The following is a 20963-nucleotide window of genomic DNA, read 5'->3' as shown; positions in this document are numbered from 1 at the left end:
TCGCTCACATTTCAACCTTTAATCTTGCGTCTTTGTTTCGTATGACTTGCCCTAGGCAACCAGCACAAACAACAACAACAAAGCCAAAAGATCTATTCAAGAGTTTCATTCTCGACGAAACAATGCAAAACCCACTTCTTATGAATAAGAACACATTGAATAACTTTGTCCTACTGAGTAAAACATTAAACATATATAAACGTATACACCTATATGCGGAAACATATACGATATACATAGTAGTGTATCGACAAAATAAATATTGATACGTGTATGTAAATACTGAAATACACGTATATGCAATAATAAAAAATACGTACATGTAGACATATATACATACATACATACATACACACACACACATATATATATATATATATATATATATATATATATATATATATATATATATATATATATATATACATAGAGATAGAGAGAGATATTAATCAATACAGAAGACCAGTTATCTCTATCGATATAGCAATACATATATCAGTACGGAAAATATCAACGTATAAAAAAAAAAAAATAAACACACATGCATGGTGAAACGATAAAATTGTCGCCATAGAAAGGAGAGTATGATTTTATTTACGTTTGATAAAAACTGGTTTTCTTTTTTTCTTACAGACCACTTACTTGTTGGCCAGTAATGTGCAAATCCCAAGAGCGAGGAGTCTTCTATCATGTCAGAAAGTAACATAATGTACAAACAGTGAGCGGTGTGAAAGAACATAATGTAAAATGAGTGAGATCGGAGATGCGCCGCTATACAACCCACGCTCTACCGATCAAAGTTATGAAAACATGACCATTTTCAGCACCATCAGAAATGCAAATTCCGTCAGTCCAACGCTTGGGGGCACAGCTCAACGAATTCTCCGGCCACGGTTATAGTATTTGGTGTGGTTTTACCTCACATCCTCGAAGTTGGATTTAAAGTGAACACCAAAATGTACCTGGATGTGCCCCAGGGTGTGGTGATCCCCTGATGCAGTCAGGTGGCCGCTGGAAGAGGCTGAATGTAGCAACAGGACTCAGCACTTGCCCACAAGTCCAAAGAGATCCAGCTTTTGCTTCAGAAGTAGTGCTACGATTTGTACTTTTCTCGCACTGGACTCCTCCTCACCCGGTTGGACTACTTCATTTAGTTTTACGTCAAGAACATTACCAACATGACCTCCCACAACACCAAAGTCTTCGCGCCGAGTATTAATCGGCGTGTGTTGAAAGTGTATTCTCCCAGTTTCGAACACGTATCGAGGCAGTGATTGATGTTGAAGGCAGCAACATTAAATAGATGTCAGCTCCAGTACAAGAAACCTGAATTGATTTTTTTCAATAAAAGTCTTAAAATAAAAGTGTAGTGTCGTTTGCGTTATTGCAACAAATTTATCTTTCAACCCTGTATGATATATATATATATATTAGTGATGGGACGATGCCAAAATTTTTCCCGATTCCGATTCCGATTCCGATTCCGTTCAAAATTTCCGATTCCGATCCGATTCCCGATTCCGATTCCGATTCTTGTAAAATTTATACATATTTAATTAGAGATTTTTTTTGTTTGTTTTTTCGTAAATTTTCAAATTATTACATAAACCCCTGGTTAATGTCCGCGTATATTTTATCTCAAATGTTTGCCTTGTAATTGATTAAAAATTGTAACACAACAAAACATTTATTTGGATTTTAAAACAAAGCTATATTGTACCAGTTCTTTACTGTATAACATGCTACTTACATGAATAGTGGAAAATATTCGAAGATTGGTAGGCAAAATAAGAAAACGATGTAAGAACAATATATTTAACAACGCCACTTAGCAAAGCCACATCTCATTGTTACGAACGAATTTCTAACTAATAATATTACTATTATGAAAACCATTTTTAACGTGAGATTGCGTGAGCTTTCTGTGCTTTCTCTCGCAGCTAAATCCCTATTCCAAAATGAAATATTACTTTTATAGATTACGTGTTAGAACATTTTTTTTAATTGGCGGAAAGAAAAGCGATCATTTAGAATTTAGAGTGTAAGATCAGTTTCGAATATAAATTTAACGTAAAATGATCATCATTTCTGGCCATCCTAATTCTTTATGGATATTAACTAAAGTGTTTCCCACTAAATTAAGTTCGGTTTGCAACGTTGTAAAACCATGTGTAATCGCTTAAAAAGTAGACACCCTATCCCCAATAAGCGCACATAAGTTAAAATTGGTAACACACTACAGCTCATGTTACGTTATATTTATTTGTGAAACTGACCGTCTATTTTAAATTTCTAATCGTTTTATATTAGTGTTGTGTCGATTAATCGGAATCGGGAATCGGATAAATCGGTAATTTTGGGGGTATCGGAATCGGTATTGGAATCGGAAAAATTTGTGCCTAATTTCCGATTCCCAAATCGATTCTTTTAATATTTTAAAAAAGTTCATTTTCAATTGTTTGTACCGATTATAAATATTTCTTTCTTTTAAACTATTAGTAAAACTAAAGAAGATCTAAACTTATTTTATATGCGTAAAATAAACAAAACAAAAATTGAAACTTTGCGAAAATTCGCTAGGTAACCTTTAGAAGAATGCAGTTTATTTTCAAAGTAGCGAAAGAATTGTCTAAAATTAAAGAAATATTTTGCCCAGAAAAATAATATCAAACATTATTGCTAATTAAATGAAAAGTAGAATATAAAAGTGTTAGGTTTTGTCGGTATGTTTGCTGCTCCCTCACTCGGCAATCGGTATTGACAAATATAACAAGCCGTGCATGCATGGTCCCCCTCTATGTGAGGAGGGGGGATCGAATAAAGTGATAAAAAAGTGATACATAACTGATAAAAAAACAATTTTGAGTGAAAAAAAAGTTTTCAAAAGTTTTCAGAAAAATGACTTAAGTTCAACTTTTGCTCCACACCCAATATTAGCCCTAAAACCTCCAGGGCTTGTGACTCTGATTTTTCCCAGGGTCAGTGATACTTCCATCAGGTGTATATCAGGTATGCCCATGGTTTTGCCAAGTTTCAGAAAAATCTAATGAATGGATGAAAAGTTATTCTGAAAAATATGTCAATTTTGTCTATTTAGAGTCATTTTGAGGTATTTTTTTACCACTTTTGCCCCCATGGGGGGGCTGATTACTTGTAAAAATGGACAAAAGGCTATGTTTCAGGCCTTAAGACATGTAAATTTGAGTTCAGCACCATAAAAAAACACTAAATAGAGATACATAATCACATTTTAGACAAATATGAAAAAAAGAGTCTAAAAAAGGTGTGGTTTTTAGCCCTAAAAGTTCCCGGGGGGCGCAAACCAGAGTTTTGCCAGGGTCAGCGATACTGAATTTACATTTGCAACAATATATATATATATATATATATATATATATATATATATATATATATATATATATATATATCACGGAGGCCTCGCTGAAGCCCGCCAATCTCACTCAAAAGTTGAGTTGAAAGTATTATGGGGTAATTAACACCTTCGATGCCGTTGGTTTCGACAACAATACTTTTTCACACCCACTTGCCAAATTTCCCAAGGAGTTTAATATGAAAAGATTTCAAACGAATAGAGTTTTATTTTATTTTCCTGGAGCCACATTGTCTGACACCGTCGCATTTTTCTCAGGTTTCGGAAAAGTTAAAAATATACATGAATATCTCACAATGAATTTATCAAAGTCTGGATAAAATAGATAAAGAGAAAGCATTTAGAAATTTTTCAGATTGAAAAAGAAATTATATTTACATTTAAAATTCCCCCCTCATTGAAATTCTACTTTTGGACGATATTTGTAAACCCACTAAAAGCCAAATTATTTTTAGATCTAGGATGAAGCTCTAAACTGTCTTCACGTATTAAAAAAGGGTGCTTGTGCAGTTTACACTATGTTAAAAAACGAAAAATAAAAAATATATATATTCTACGTACTCGTTATGGAATGAAGTTCTCATAAAAAAATCACGTAATTTCATCAAATAGTTTTTATTTTATGCCGTAAAAACGTTTTGGGAAATTCGGAATCTTCCTAAAAAAACTGTGATAATTAGTCAAGGGAGCGTAAAACAAAAACTATTTAATGAAATTACGTGATTTTGTTATGAGAACTTCATTCTATAACGAGTACGTAGATCTATAGAGTTTAGTTTTACTAATAGTTTAAAAGAAAGAAATATTTATAATCGGTACAAGCAATTGAAAATTAACTTTTGAAAAATATTCAAAGAATCGATTTTGGAATCGGAAATTATACACAAATTTTTCCGATTCCGATGCCGATTCCGATTCCCCTAAAATTACCGATTTAACCGATTCCCGATTCCGATTCCGATTCATCGGCACAACACTAATATATATATATATATATATATATATATATATATATATATATATATATGTACTAGCAAAAGTACCCGTCGTTGACTGGGTTCAAACACAGCCTACAAAAAATTGACTCTGATTTATGAAAGTATGATAGGTTATGAAAAGGATGGGTAGTAATAAGATAGATTCGAATTTCGGGGTATAAAAACCAAAACAAAATATGATGAAAGTAAAAATAAAATAGATAAACCCTATAATTTATTATACCATACCTGTTCACACTGAAACCTTCATCACAATATTCTGTAGATCTATATTAAAAAACCTTGTTAAACTTTTTGACATATTTCCATTCTTTGGAGGTCAGGCGCGAATGACCACTCCATAATTTTATTATACCATATTTCTTCAAAATGAAACATAATTATCAAAGTATACTGACGCAGATAGATATGAAAAGTCTTTATTAAAGGTTGTGCTTATTTACATTCTATGGAGGTCAGGCGCGAACGCAGACCCCACAAGTTTATTATACCATCCCTATTTAAATTAAAACATACTTATCAAAGTATTCTTATGTACATCTATATCAAAACACTTGTACACGTTTTTTTTTAATTTTTAAATTTTTTATTTCCATAATTTGTGGACCAGACGCGAACGCAGACCCCACAATTTTAATGAACCACTGTTCTGCCAGATCAAACATACCCATTCCTGTGTCTCGATACATCTTCTATCATTATACGTAATCGGTTTTTATAAAATAGTTAACCATATAGGAGCCTATTCGTGACCAGACACACACACACACACACAGAGGCATTCAGCTTAATATATATATATATATATATATATATATATATATATATATATATATATGTATATAGAGAGTTATAAAATGTATATTGCGATTAAGCTTCACTGAATATTCCGCGTTTCATCCACTCTAGGATTCTTCAGGTTTAAGCGGGAATTCTGTGGTTGTTTGTCGTTTTTATATGCGCATCTTCTAATGAAATTTTAGTTAGCCAATCAGCTTTCTAGTATCCACCGCGCCCTCTCTATCAGCCAATGAGCATGCATTTCACGGACAAAGTCCTATTTGACCTCTGGTTGACCTGCTCCTTAGTGTGTGCTCTATTTAGCCTGGATATTTAGTTTCCTGATCTGTTTTAAATCTAGGTTAGTGTTTTTTTTATTATTAATGTTAGTTTATATATAAATATATATATATATATATATATGTGTGTGTGTGTGTGTGTACACACATATTTGCATATATATACATATATATACATACATATATATGTGATGGTTTATGTATATTCATGTTTATTTAATTCATTTATTTGTTTATTTTTATTGTTTTTGTTAGTTTTAAAACTATTTTGTATCGCTATCCTAGAGTAAATTTATCTTGTGAATACAGTTGTTTGCTATTTCTCTTCTACAGTTTAATAGATGTCGGGGTTTTTTAAAGTACAGGATAGCAAATTTTTCATGAAGGAATAATCTACATGGGTCGTCTAGGTCCCTACATGTGGTAGCTTGTCTTATTATTTTCCATTCGACTACCGGCGAAGGTCCGCTTTCCTTGAGTTCTTAGTATTTATTCATCAGAGTTGTTCTCATACGGTGTTTTTTTATTGTTAAATGTACTTTTGTGGTCATAGTATCAAGAAACGCGGAATATTCAGTGTCGCTAAATCGCCATATACATTTTATAACTTACTAACTAGCTCTACCTACGTATTGAGCACTTTTAAAGTAAATACTTAAAGTTTACGCATAAATCTACACTTGCGTATATTAATTTTATGTGAGTAAATTAAATATATATATATGTATATATATATATATATATATATATATATATATATATATATATATATATACACTATTCGTCCGCACGATTTGTATTTATTCTACTCTCAAATCCCTGTATCAAACACTTAATCTAAATGAAAATGAAATAACGTAGGTGTTGTAGAATGATAATTACTAATGTATTGGTGAATAACTCTTTTCTGTGTGTGATTTTTTATGGCAAATCGTATTCTAGGTTTTCAATATGGATCAGAATTCCTAAGGATTTATCTGCATTTTACATCTTATTAAATTATTATGACCTTTATATTAGGTATTTAGATCCATATGTATAGTTTAAAAATCTCTTCTACTTGCATGTTTGGTATTCATCTTTCATCAGTCTATTACATTCCAAAAAAACTAAACCTGAGTCTGGTAAATTTTATGTTCATTTTTATGGGACTATTTCCTGACGCGTTAGTGCATTTTCCATTTCACTCTTCAAGATAACGTCCCCCGTTTATGAATTCCTCTGGTTGACTTCTCTGTTATGTTTCTTTATTTCCTAGCAGGAAATATCCTTACACAAGTTTAAACTAAGAAACATATGGGTGTTAACTGCATTTTACAATTCGTATGTGTATTAATATGCGCCTAATTTGAATATATATATATATATATATTTATATATATATATATATATATATATATATATATATATAAATATATATATATATATAAGCTTAGGAATGATACCACAATGTGGGGAATGGAATGTAGTCAATTATGAGGTAGAATACAAAAACAATTTCCAATTCGCTAACGAATATATATATATATATATATATATATATATACACAAATATATACCTATATACATGTATATATATATATGAATATATATGTAAATATTTATTCAATTGTGTTATGTATCGATATGCCTTACTTGAAGAGGTCTACTGTATGTGCCAATGTTACAAAATATATTTCCCGGAAGCATCTTTGTAAAATAGATATGCAATGGATTTATATAAAGCATGCTAGATGCAAGAATAGAAATAAAATAAATAAAATACTCATTTTTATTTTATTCTTCCATCTAGCATGCTTTGAATCTGTTGCATGAACCATTTGACACTATTTTGGCTTCCCGAAATTTATCATGGACATTGCCACACGCAGTAGACATCTTCAAGACAGATCTATACACAACACAATTAAATAAAAATATATAAATGCAATAAATATAAACGTATATATATATATATATATATATATATATATATATATATATATATATATACTAGCAATGGTTACCCGGCGTTGCCTGGGTGATCGGCCCCCTTCCCACTCCGAGGGGTAACAAAAAAAGTCACCCCTCTGGATTTACATGCTTGGTGCCGGTCTCCCCCTTTCAGGGAGAGATAATCCCCAACCCCACCTTCAGGGAGGAGGGTGCCTGGAGGCTTCTCCCCCCCCCCAAGGAAAAAAGTCACCTCCTCCTGGCCTCTTCGCCCCCCACCCTTGGGGGACACCGGCTCCCTCCTTTGGGGGGAGAAACTGCCAAGCTCCCCCCTTTCGGGTGAGAAAATGCCAGGCTTCCCCTTTTGGTGGGGGGATGGTGGCCAGCTCCCCCTGCTTGCCCGTAGGTGGGTGGAGGATCGGACGCCCTTCCGTTAGGAACCCACCCTTGGGGGGAGGTGGAAGGAAAGGGTATAGCCCCTCCCCGCTTCAGATAGGATGTAATAAACAAATAGAATTAAAAAAAAAAAGTAGAATCGATCAGGATCGAACACGCAAACTAACGGTTAACAGTTTAGTATGCATACCCGAATTACTCTCTTACATTTAATAAATAAAAAAATAAATAAAACATGTTATTTTTAAAAAAGTTAATGGTATACTGTGTGTCTAGTCGTGTCACTGTTGAATGTTTCAGTGGGGGGGGGGAATGCCCGAAGGGGGGAGAAAATGCTTGTTCCCCCGTTCGGGGGAAGGATGTCCAGAGGTCCGTCTGGGACAAACCAAAAAATGTTTTTAAATAAAAATTGGGTTTATATTACTGTACACATAGATTCGAAAAAGTTGTCAAAACAACAAATATATAACAACTAAATGTTATCAAAAGGAAGATAAGTTACTTTTCTACCAAACTGGATATATTTTTCGTGTTTTTATTCAATGTAACATGTTTATTCAGCTCGAAAAACATACAGTGTTTACCGATGTATTGGAAAATTGAAGATGTCGTCTCACACCCTCTTTAACACCGTAAGTTTGCGAAAAGATGTTATAAATAAAAAAAAACTATACAAAATACTAATAAAAGCCCGCCGAATATCTGTCAACCTATGTCACGGTAACATATATTGAGCGAGTTTTTAATAGTATTTTATCCGGTTTTTTTTATTTATAACGTCTTTTCCCACACTTACCGTGTTAAAGAGAGAATAAGACGCCATCTTGAATGTTCCAATACATCGGTAAACACTTTTTCGAATCTATGTGTACAGTAATACAAACCCGAAAAATAAAATAGGTTGTTATTGACTAAACGGTAATTGTAAAGTGTTTGATTAAATGCAGGTTAAACAGAAATAATGAATGAAAGTGTTAACGGAAATTAAAATATTATCAATATGTTAAAATAAAAAAAAATGTGCAGACTATAAGATGTAAGTAAGTAATAGTTAAAAATTTGGAGGACAGCGTTTGTTTTCGTGTTGTGTGTACGTGTGTGCGGCTAGCGCCAGAGTGTGTGTGTGCGTGTGTGCGCGGGTGCTGGGAATGGTAGCAGTACTAATAGTCCGTCCTTTGGAGGACAGCGTTTGTTTTCGTGTTGTGTGTACGTGTGTGCGGCTAGCGCCAGACGACACTTTAGTAATGTTGGATTGTGATGGCTGATGTAAGTTTCTTAATTTTGTAATTTGTAAATGGCAAGTTAGGGAAAAATAGACCCTCCCAAGATGGACAATAAAAAAGGGCATAATATTTTATGGTAAAGTTAAGAACGTAGGAACCATAGTTTTTTAGGAGATGTGATTATTGGATTAACCAATCAGAAACCGTCTGTGGCACACACATCTCTGTTTATATATATATATATATATATATATATATATTTACATATGGATTTGAAAATTGTCACCTGTTTCCGTCTTTCCTCCTCGATATCGACTACATTACATTCCCCACATGTTATCTGTCTACCTGTTAGTTTATCTCATTGTTCCATTTTTTTATCAGACTCTACCAAGGCGTTTCCGGTAAAATTCTTTATGGACTATTATGATAAGGTAAAGTATCATGACATCAATTCGGTGCAAAATTATGGGTCAATATAGATAAATATTGATCAGTATTTAATGGTAAAATAAGTACAATTTTAAACGTTTTCAGCCATCTATTTGCCACAAAGAACCCATTTAAAATCGTAAACTTGAACGGTGAAAATGTAGGATCCACACACACACACACACACACACACACACACACACACACATATATATATATATATATAATATATATAAAGGCAATTGCATACATATTGGACCGCAATTGCATTTTCCAAGTCAATTAATTGAATACTGAATTGTATAAGCTTGTAAAAAACTTATGAAATCTCTGTACCCATGCATTTGAAATGTTCATGAGTGTGGGAAAATCTTCATTTTGTCCAAATTGTCAATGATTAATTTAGGCACGATTTGAAGTTCAGATATATTATACTTATTATTATCATTATTATTATTATTATTATTATTATTATTAATATTATTATTATTATTATTATTATTATCATTATTATTATCATCATTATTATTAATATTATTATTATTATTACTATTATCATTATTATTATCATCATTATTATTATTATTATTATTATTATTATTATTATTATTATCATTATTATTATCATCATTATTATTATTATCATTATTATTATTATTATTATTATTATTTATTCGTTTTTTATTTTTTCGTTATTGTTGTTCCTCTCGTTTTTGCTTCATTTTTGTTGTTCTTTTCCAATTGTTTTATTGTTTTTCTTATTTTCAAGAATTTCGATTTAAAAAGATTACCTTAGCGGGTATGGATAATTTAAGTGGATCCTAGGCGGGTAGTCACATAAAATCCGGCCGTTCTTAAGAAACTGAAGTGTGGATGAGCAGACGTACAATATGGACTAGGAGTGTAAAGCGAGAAAAGCCGTTCAACTTTCTCTCTTAGCAGAACAGGTACTCATTTTTTACGATGAGAAAAATCATTCAATCGAAGTCAATTAATTTTCTATTAAAAAAAAACTAGTGAAACGACAACAGCAACGGTGTGAATGAATTGTGATTACAACGGAATTATATTAGTCCCAGTTGTATTTGGCATTACCTAACATCCATGACAAATGGAAAATTATATATAAAGTAGTATTAAAACTGCAAATATTGGTACAATTTCTTGTACATCCACATGCACATACACATGCATATACACACATATATATATATATATATATATATATATATATATATATATATATATACACATATATATCATTTATAATTTAGCTAACTTTAAGGAGCAGTTTAATCTTTTTTTAGAATATTATATTATAATAGATTTATATATAATATTATATATATATCATATTATATATATACAACAAATAAATGACAAACGTTTATATTCCAAATTTCAAGATGTTGCCTATCTTGCCGTTTATTTATTCAAGTACGTTGACAATGCACAATTCTTTACAAGAATCCTGCGTGTGAACTTACTTTGATTGATATAATAATTAAATGAATAATTTTGCGCTTCAAAAAAGTTGCTGGCAAGAATTCCGCATGCCACTTTACTGGAAGAAATACAGGGTAAGATGGAAAACCCTGCAAATTGTCACAATATAGAGTTTTTTCATTTATTTGTAACATGCTCTGTAATTACATCGAGCTTCATAAAGTAAATAATTGGTATAAATAAAAGGTGAAATATAATTGGGGAACACATTTCAACATAAATGTATACAGTGTGAAACGATAAAATTGTCGCCTTTGAAAAAAATTAGTATTCTATTATGTTTTAAAGTGACACAATATTCAACAAATGAGATCGGAGATGCGGCGCTGTATCTTAGGCTCTCTACCGATCCAAGTTCTGAAAACCGGACCATTGCCATCACCCTCAAAATGAATCGCTGGATTGCCACGAATAACAGAGTCGTGGACAAGTTGATGAAAGCAACATTTCTGGCCACGGTTACGGTTTTGGGCGTGGTTTATAGTAGGAGCCACATCATGTCACCGCACATCTTCTAAGTCGACTTTAAATCAATACCAAAGTTTAACTTGATATGAGTGTGGTGATCCCCTGGTGCAATAAGGTAGGTGTTGACTGACCCTGGGTGTGGTAGCAGAATTAAGCGCTGGCCCACCAGTCCAAAGACTAAACTTCAGAAGGACTGCTACGACTTTGTATCCTCTTTCACTAGCCCCCTCCTACGCTGACCTCTATACACTGAACTACTTCGAACATCATAAACATGGCCTCCCACAACGTCAAAGACAGTCAGATCTCCGCCATCCGGCTAGTATTCGCCGAGTATTCTCCGAGCTAACGCCGGTGTTTGTGGAAAATTCATGCTCCAGTTTCGGACCCGTATCGAGGTGGTAATTGAAGCTGAAGGCGGCTACATAAAATCAAGTTACCGGAATTGATTTTTTCAATAAACGTTTTAAAATAAAGCTATAGTGTTGTTTACTTTAGGGCGACAGATTTATCGTTTCCCATGTATTAACTTCTCCTAGCCACGCTTTATGTGACTCAGATTGATTAAATAGTAAAAAACAAGAAAGAGAAAATACATGTTTCTTTTATGCTTAATTTCCTAAACTTGTGGTACACACTATTTCTGAGTGTTCCATTTTCTGTGCATAATGTGGAGATTACCTTTTTTGCCGACTGTAAGACACGCAATATATTAGCAATCAGTGTGTATATGTAATCAACACAATTGTAAAAATTGTCACTGAGCTTTGTTGATAGTGATTGCAAACACCAATCGAATTAGAAAATACAATCTCTTAAATTAAAATGGCATATCTGTTGAAATAATTCTATGATCGTTTGATTGACAACTATACGTCGAACTACGTATACGCTGCGAGTACAACGACCTAAGTGTAATAGTCTGCGAGGCATTTTATTTTTATGAAAGTTTAGTCGTTTATCGATAATAAATCGATGGGAAAATGACAAGAAAATTGTTAAACCACATCTGTTGTTTAGGTTACTGAAATTCAGGCTACACAGCTGAAGTCACCGGCTTAAGCCTCTTTCAGAAGAGCACCTATAAGTCTGTTAAAATCGGAATGAAAAATAAGATATTTAGTAAACCAACAAAGTTAAGTGGAAGATCGATAATAATTAATTAAAAAAGGACGAAAAGAATGGCAACATGGTATTGGATGCATGTGCGAAATGTGAATTAAAATTCCTTTTTAATTATCGTAGAGGTTTTCTTTTTCATTTATTTATTTTGTGTTAAAACGTTAAAACATAAATTTGACCTGGAAAGTAAAAAAGAGTATTCAATGTTTTTATTTTTTGTGTTGTTATTAATGTTTTAAACTTTGAAAGCAGCGTTTGTTTTAGCGTTCAAAATTCTCGCATGTAAACAAGAATAAATCTTTTCAAAAGAGCCAAAGTGAGCATCCCCAATCATTCAGAAATTGTTAAATTAATACAGTATGATGACTGTGTTTACTTGAAAGTTTAATGATTTATCGCCAATAATTCGACGAAAAAAAAAACGAACAAAATCTTTTTTTAAAAGAATGTCTCTAGTTGAAGACCACCGGAAAAGAAATGTTAAAGAAAGAACAAGGGGGAAGAAAGCGTGACCGAAAACATGGCAATTTCATTGGAGACCGGCTGGTCTCGAGAAACATTGACTTCAAAAAAAGTAATATTGCAATATTTTTATATTATTATATAACCCGTGTGATTAAAATGTTACAGCAAAATTTCAAAGCAATCGTTCAAGTATTTTTACATGGTAATCACCACTTATCAAGGCCCGGAAGCCACTCGGAGTTAATGGTTATTGCGTGTACAGTAATCAATTTTGTTTTTTATTAATGAAAACTGACGATTTTTATATAAATACTAACTGTAACCAAACCTGCGTTGCTCAGTTTACTTAAATAGAAGACAAACAAAGAAGGGAAATAAATGCATTTTTCTTATTTGTTTATGCTCTCAGTACTTGTGGATAGAAAATATTTTTAGATGCTCCATTTTCTATGCATATATAGATGTTTGATTTGCTGACTGTAGAAAACGCAACATATACTTGCCCATGTGAGAAGCAATCAGATTGTAGATATAAGTCCCACAAATGCAAAATGATTTTCTGAGCCTTGTTGATGGTTATTGTAAACGCTAAGAGAATTTTGAAGTGCAATATCTTAAATTAAAATGGTATGCCAATCGAAGCTATGCTATGCACGCTTGCTAGTTCCCATCCTTCCACAGGCTGACAGAGAGAAAAAAATGTGGGCTTGATTTTACTATAGACCTGTATGTGATCAGGCACTGGAAAATCACGTAATTTAAAAATGTTAATCGATTTTTTTTGGAATGAAAGTTTAGTGTTTAATCGATCGAATGTTTTTTTTAAAAACTGTTTAAAGAATAAACCAACAACCTGAGAGACCAATGGTTATTTAGAAAAAGAAAAGAACAGATAAAAATCTAAAAATGCTGTAGGATAAATAAAAAAAATTACTTTGGACAACTATTATTTTTTATTTAAATTATTTTAATAAAAACAACAGTCCGTCAAACTAGTTTCTTAATTTCGGACATTTTTTTGGATAAAAACACCTTGCTTTCGAATATGAGAATAATCTTAAATGTGCTTGTGCTTCTTTGTAATTGTAGTGAAATTTGACAATTGAAATATTGATTTCCAAGTAAAGTGGTATCTATTGAATTTCTATGCAGCGATAATGAAAATATCAATCCATTAATTACGACAAAAGACAAAGTAGAAATTAATTATTAAAGAAATAAAACTTTTTAGCTATTTCCTTTATGTTAACGTCAGATGTCACGTGACAAAACAAATATGGCGGAAATCATTGTTTTCGTTGAATCATGGAAGACTTCACTAATTGTGACATGCCAATTAGGCAGATAACATGGTTTATTATTGAAATGGATAAACATGTAAGTAATTTTTGTTTTTAATTTAAAATTAACTTCTCGCCTGCCTGATTTCGCAACAATAACGCCGACGCACCCTTTTTATCGGCTGACTTATAAACACCCCGCATATATTTTTTCATCTTTTTTCAAGTTTTTGAGCAGATAATGGCGATTGGAAATTAACAAATCTAAAGCAAAATGCAAAGAATTCAATATTTAAGTATTTTAAGGGGTTCTCTGTTTCTAATACATCGCTCTAGTAAATCGATTTACTTTCATTAATACACAGAAATACGAAACCGAATCATTTGGCCGTAAAGTTGGGAGAGTTTTTTTCGTCTTTTTCAGCAGATCATTATTGATTATGCACTTTCTACCAGTTTTTTTTTTCCAAAATGTTTAAAAATACCAAATATTCAACATTTAAACATTTTAGGGGTCGCTCAGTTTCAATACAACGTAAGTAAAAGTAGAATTCATGGTGATTTCACGATGAAACTTGTATTACTCAGTTTCTTAATGTTATCTTTTAAGTAAAAACAATGTTTAGATGTAAATTCCAAATCAAATTTCACTCTTAATAATTTAGGTGAATGAAATAGGAATTAACCTCAATTCGTAAAATTTACTTCAGACAATGACCAACGATTGAACAGACTATTCAATAAATCGGTTTTGTGTATCCATTGATGGGCTCAGCATCTGTTACAAGAAAGGTTCCCTTTTTATTGTAACTAAGAAAAACATTAGATAAGTGAAAATGAGATTAAGATAGACCGAGATTCGAACTTTGTAAGCAAGGTTCAGAAATGGAATTTCGCATTGTTCAATTTCACATGAAATAGTTTAGATATGTTGTTGTAAAATGAATTTTAATTGTTCAATGCTTTTTATGAAAACTGAATTAAAATATGGCCAGCTAAGAAAACCGACCGATAGCAATTAAAAAAAATATATTGAAACTAAGTTAGGACAAAAAATTGATTAGTGAGAATTCTTTGTATGCAGAAATGGTGTGGAAACATGTGCAAACCACTCATGTTTAGGCAACATGGGTCGATCACGTTTACAGACACATGTATGACGTTATGGCAGAAATGAATTCTCAATATAGGAGCTAGTTCAGTCCAGGTCGGGACAGTCGGGTAGAGAGAGCAGTCAGCGAAGGCAGTCAGAGGAGGGTCCCCTTTAGAAGCGAAGGGAAAACCTTTAATCATGTAGTCAACTTTGAATTCATGGATCTCATAATCATTTCGACCGGTCAAATGGAATAAAAGAACATCTGCCGTCTTCGTGTCGTCTTTATACAACACAGGTAATGTGCAATCGTTAATAATGAACATTGTATAACTCATCATAGTAATGTGTCCCCTTCTTCATCATAAATAATGACTGTCCCCTCCTGTGTTAAAAGAACTGATCACCCCCTCTCTCCTCGCTAATATATGTAAGTAAGAAGAAACAACAACAGAACAGTATAAATGTCTTCTTCCCCTCGTCAATATATATGTCCCCATCCCATCTCTTATAAAAGACCTCATCCCTATGCAACACACCCGCTAAATATCATTAAATATTCATTTTTGCCTGTTCCTTCGGTAGATTTAAAAATAAAAAAAACGAAAAATATAAGAAGTGTGGTCATTGTGCAAGTAAGCTTTTTATTGTTTAAATGTTTATGTCAAATACAATACTCATTTTATGAATATTTATTTGAAAAAGAATGAATTATATAATATACATTTATAAAACTAAATAAACATAAAATAAAAAACAGTTTACTGATACTCTGCAGTAATTAATTATTGTAAAAATGCATCAGTGCACATTCATCAACTACAATAAAATGTGAAAGTTTAATGTTTTATTGATGTCACATGAGCGGTAAATTACCGGCGGTGACAGTTCCCCATAAAATAAAATGGCAACATAGTTATAAAGGAAACCACTTAATAAAAATTAAGTAAACCGTTATAATTAAAAAGAGTCGAAGGAATACGATGAAAATTCTATAGCAAAATATCGAAGCAATAAGGTACACACACAGACACACAGCCGCACAACCATATATATGTACATTATGCCATTAATTGACTATATATATATATACATATATATATATATATATATATATGTTCTCTCGTTTTATAAAGAATTGTATATATATATATATATATATATTATTTTTAAAATATAATTTTTAAAATAAAATTTTTAAAATAAAATCTTATATGTATATATATGTACAGAATTGTGTGTGTATATATATATATATATATATATATATATATATATATATATATATATATATGTGTGTGTGTGTGTGTGTGTGGTGTGTGTGTGTATGTATATACAATTCTGTATAAAACTGGAGGAGGCAGGGACAGGTGAGTATTATTTATAGTCAGTTAATGGTACACATAATACCTATCTTCTTACGAATCCGATTACGAAATAATGACTAATCATTAATAAAACCATGATATGCAACTCGTTTGTTCATGCCGGAAATCTCATTTGTTTTAAATCATTACAATAAATTATGACAATGATTGGCAGGTCAGCCTTTGATTATAATTAATGCATTACTAATCCATTAATCGCAATTTCATTTACGATAATTCGCTTATTATTAATTGATTTCTCCTTGAATGTCTGATTCTAAATCGATTTATTGTGGAGACCCAACAGTACAACGTATAAAAATGCATAATTAATATAAGGTTAAATATATTCCTATAATACTGTGAGCAATCAAAAATGTGATAAAAATAACCAAGCTATTAAAAATTTATTATCTGGATTCATTACTTGCATTTTAACCGTTTATCAATATCGCCATAATTCGACGTATTAACGAAATATTAGCAGGTATATACAGTTAACAATCCTATTAACATAAATAGTCTAAATAAATAAATAAAAGCATATTAATCTTATTTAACAACTAAGTATTTTTTATTCTGCAATTTATTCAACTTCAATTTTTGCACTAGTATTTAAGCACAAACTAGATTCGCATTTGAATTATTTCGTTTTGCTATAAAGTTGTGGACATTGCATGATGTTTCATTGGTCAATTGATGAATATAACTTAATCTTTTGTTTTCAAAGCAAAGAAAAGAATTTATTTCCATCGGAGAAGGAGCGTTTTCGAACGTACGATTGTCATTTTTTTAATGTGGTGCTAATACAATTTCGTTTTAGCAGTAAAGAAAGATCAAGGAAAAATATTTGATCATTATCCCACGTATTGTTCTTGCGTATTTGTTTTTGCTTCAAATTGAAAATATATTACTCCCAATACAACCCAAATCATTAAAAAATCATGTTCCAAAATTTCAATTGAACGCTAACAAACCCTTATTAAATTTACAATTGCACAATGAACTTTAAAACATAACACGTAATCCTTATTAGCCAGGGGACTAATGAGACTGTACAACGTTTTGAAACACTTGAGGATACAAGATAAATATTTCGAAGACCAATTTGATTTATAACACAGGTCTCTCTTGTCTATAATAGGTATTAAATAATAAAATATGAAACTTTATTGTCAAATAAATTATAAATATCAAATACCGAATCTCTACGATAAACAGTTGCATAATTTTCGACAAGTGCAGCGATTATCTTTTTGAGGACTTTAACCTCGACCATATCCTCTACATAAAATTATTCTAAGTCAAACTATGGACAATATTTGACTAAGTTTTGTGACAATTGGTCAAATACAGTGGGTGTCATGATGTACGCAAGAAAACTAATAACCTGGCTGAAAACATAAACACATTGGTGGAAGTAATTTCGTGGAAGATTTACACATTTGAGAAAAAAGTGACTAAGACATCAAGAAACAATCTACGAACTAAATTATATTTTGGTATCTATTTTGTGTTAGAAAAGTATATAGATACAACTCTTAAGCAAGCACATGTTGATAAACTAACATTTCGTAAACAAAAAAATTGATTATTGTCTTTCTATACTTTCATATTTTCTCATTGGCATAACATTTTTCTCTTCAGACTATCCTTTCGACTTATCTATATCAATCACAGTCTGAGAACTTCACCTTTATGTTTTCAAGTTATCTTTACCTGTAAGCTACGTACGCATTGTTAGTTTTCACGTATTATCAAATAGATAGTTATTGAAGGAAGACCATTGTAGTGTAAAATAACAGAAATATTTGATAATTATATTTACGAAAATCGTAAAGTATATCGGCGAATAGAATGCTATTTGATATTGTTATATTCTCTCTCTCTCTCTCTCTCTCTCTCTCTATATATATATATATATATATATATATATATATATAATTATAAGTTTCACATTCCTATTTATTACATTTTCGATTTCATCTTAAGAGACAATTTGCTGGAAATTTTATTTGGAGTTCTACATCAAGTTAACAGTTTAAAAATAATTCAAATATTTCCATGAAATACCTTCAACATAAAAAGTTAAATTAGAAAACTCTTTTATTCCCCGTGTAAAAACTGAATTATGATATTGAATATTACAAATTCAAACTAAAACGAAAGTAAAAATACACCCTATTACGCACACATCAATCTACTAAATAACTGAAATAGACATTTTAAAACCTGTCTGCGTTCTAACTTTCCTATTAATAATAATTAAAAAATAAAATGTATTTTCTCAACATTTAAAGATCTCTAGTGGGATAGGTATACTAACAGACGTATATATATATATATATATATATATATATATATATATATATATATATATGTATGTATGTATATATATATGCATATGTGTCAGAGAGAGAGAGAGAGAGAGGGAGAGAGAGAAAGAGGGAGAGACGGGAGCATATGCGTATAGCCAAAGTCGGTTTTGGCATATACAACCCAGTGTAGTCATTGCCAATTTGCACCTTGGTAGCGTTTCAACATGATCTTATTATATATATTTTTTTATTCCCAATAGCTGTTTATGTTTGGTTTAATGTTTTCATTGTCAGTTGGCTGTCGAGATAACATATATAGATTTACTTCGGTATTTGATCTGAAGTTTCGTGCTGCGGCTTTTATATCTAACATTTGCTGTTTGTCGGAAGCTGTTGGTTTTGATATTGCTATGAATCCCAGATTCTACCTTGTCTGACTTCAAAAGGAAAGGAAAATAAAATAAAAATAAATTAAACAGAACCAGTCTTAGTACACGACGGTCTTTATTTTCTTTCTTCCGTTTTCTCTCCCTCTCAAATACAAGCACCGCATCAAATCTGAGGAATAGAATGTTTGCTTTATGAAAGAAAGAACTGGACTTCCTTTGAACATTAGATTCTTTTCGCTTTTGCCAGTAACGACCGACCAACGAATGACTTGTCTCTGTACACGAAAGCACGTTTATTATCCGTGCGTCTCTTATCATGAACTTGATTTTCTTTCTTGGAGCATGAGGTAAACGTTAAAAGAGAAAGTGAAACTAGAAGAATAACATTTCTGTTATACGTAAATTCATGTGTCTGACCTGATCTTTGTTTTGTTATTATAAAGTAACAATTTCGTAATAATTTTACAGAAATAATTGTATTTGATCTGTATTTCTTTTCTTTTATTCTTTTATCTCTCTCTCTTTCTCTCTCTCTTTCTTTATATATGCATATATATATATATATATATCGTATTATAAATGTTCCTACTCTCTGTCTGTTTGTGTGTGTGTGATGCGGCTTACAAGAGATATATATATATATATATATGTCGATATAGTGACACAAATAGTTTACTAGTGATAAAAAACTCATGAGCAGATTTTTTTACTAATTATATTTTTTCTTAATTAAACGTTGCATGAAATAATTATTAAAGTAACATTAAAAGAAGGGGGACTAATCGTTTTTGACTGCATAGTATAAGAACTATAATTTAACATTTTATTATTGTTAAATTAAAGAGCTTAACTCTTGTAAACTTGTGAAAAACCATTCCTCGCACAACTAAGACGGAAAAAGGTCATGCCTTTCAAATTCTGGTTTACTCATCAAAATAATGATAGTAAAAAAATTACTTTTATTTACGATATTTTGGCAACAACTAATAGTGTTTTTGAACTGCCGCATATTGGCAAATTCGCGTTACGTTTTAATGATTAAATAAGAGCATTTTATCTTATATTGATTAATCCGGCTAGTATAATGAATTATATTGTGTCTTTACTATGTTTTTCTCCACACATGAAACGACAACTTTGATTGCATGACCAAACGTTAAATAGGAAAACACGAAATACTAAAAGTATGTGTCAGGGCGAAATTGACGATCGACAAAAAATAACTAAGTAACAATTAAGAAATAAACTCAAATTCGTTTTATTTGCAGGAACTAAAAATTATATTTTATCAGCTCAGATGTAATATCAGTATAATTGTTTTAACTAAACTTGTATCCATAAACACACCAGAATAACGTTTTATTTCGTTTGTTTTTATATTTCACAGCAATGTTCGTATAAATACGTGATGCCCACGTTAATGCTTTCTTGGTTAAAGTGTACTGATCTACTGACTTAGTGCGAACGTCTTAGATTAGATTGTATGACCTTCCTATTTTCGGGG

This window comes from Euprymna scolopes, chromosome 26 (assembly GCF_053919585.1).
Source record: "Euprymna scolopes isolate OS-2025 chromosome 26, ASM5391958v1, whole genome shotgun sequence".
NCBI lineage: Eukaryota > Metazoa > Mollusca > Cephalopoda > Sepiida > Sepiolidae > Euprymna > Euprymna scolopes.
The sequence above is the reverse complement of the archived record's forward strand: the minus strand, read 5'-3'. Positions refer to the sequence as shown.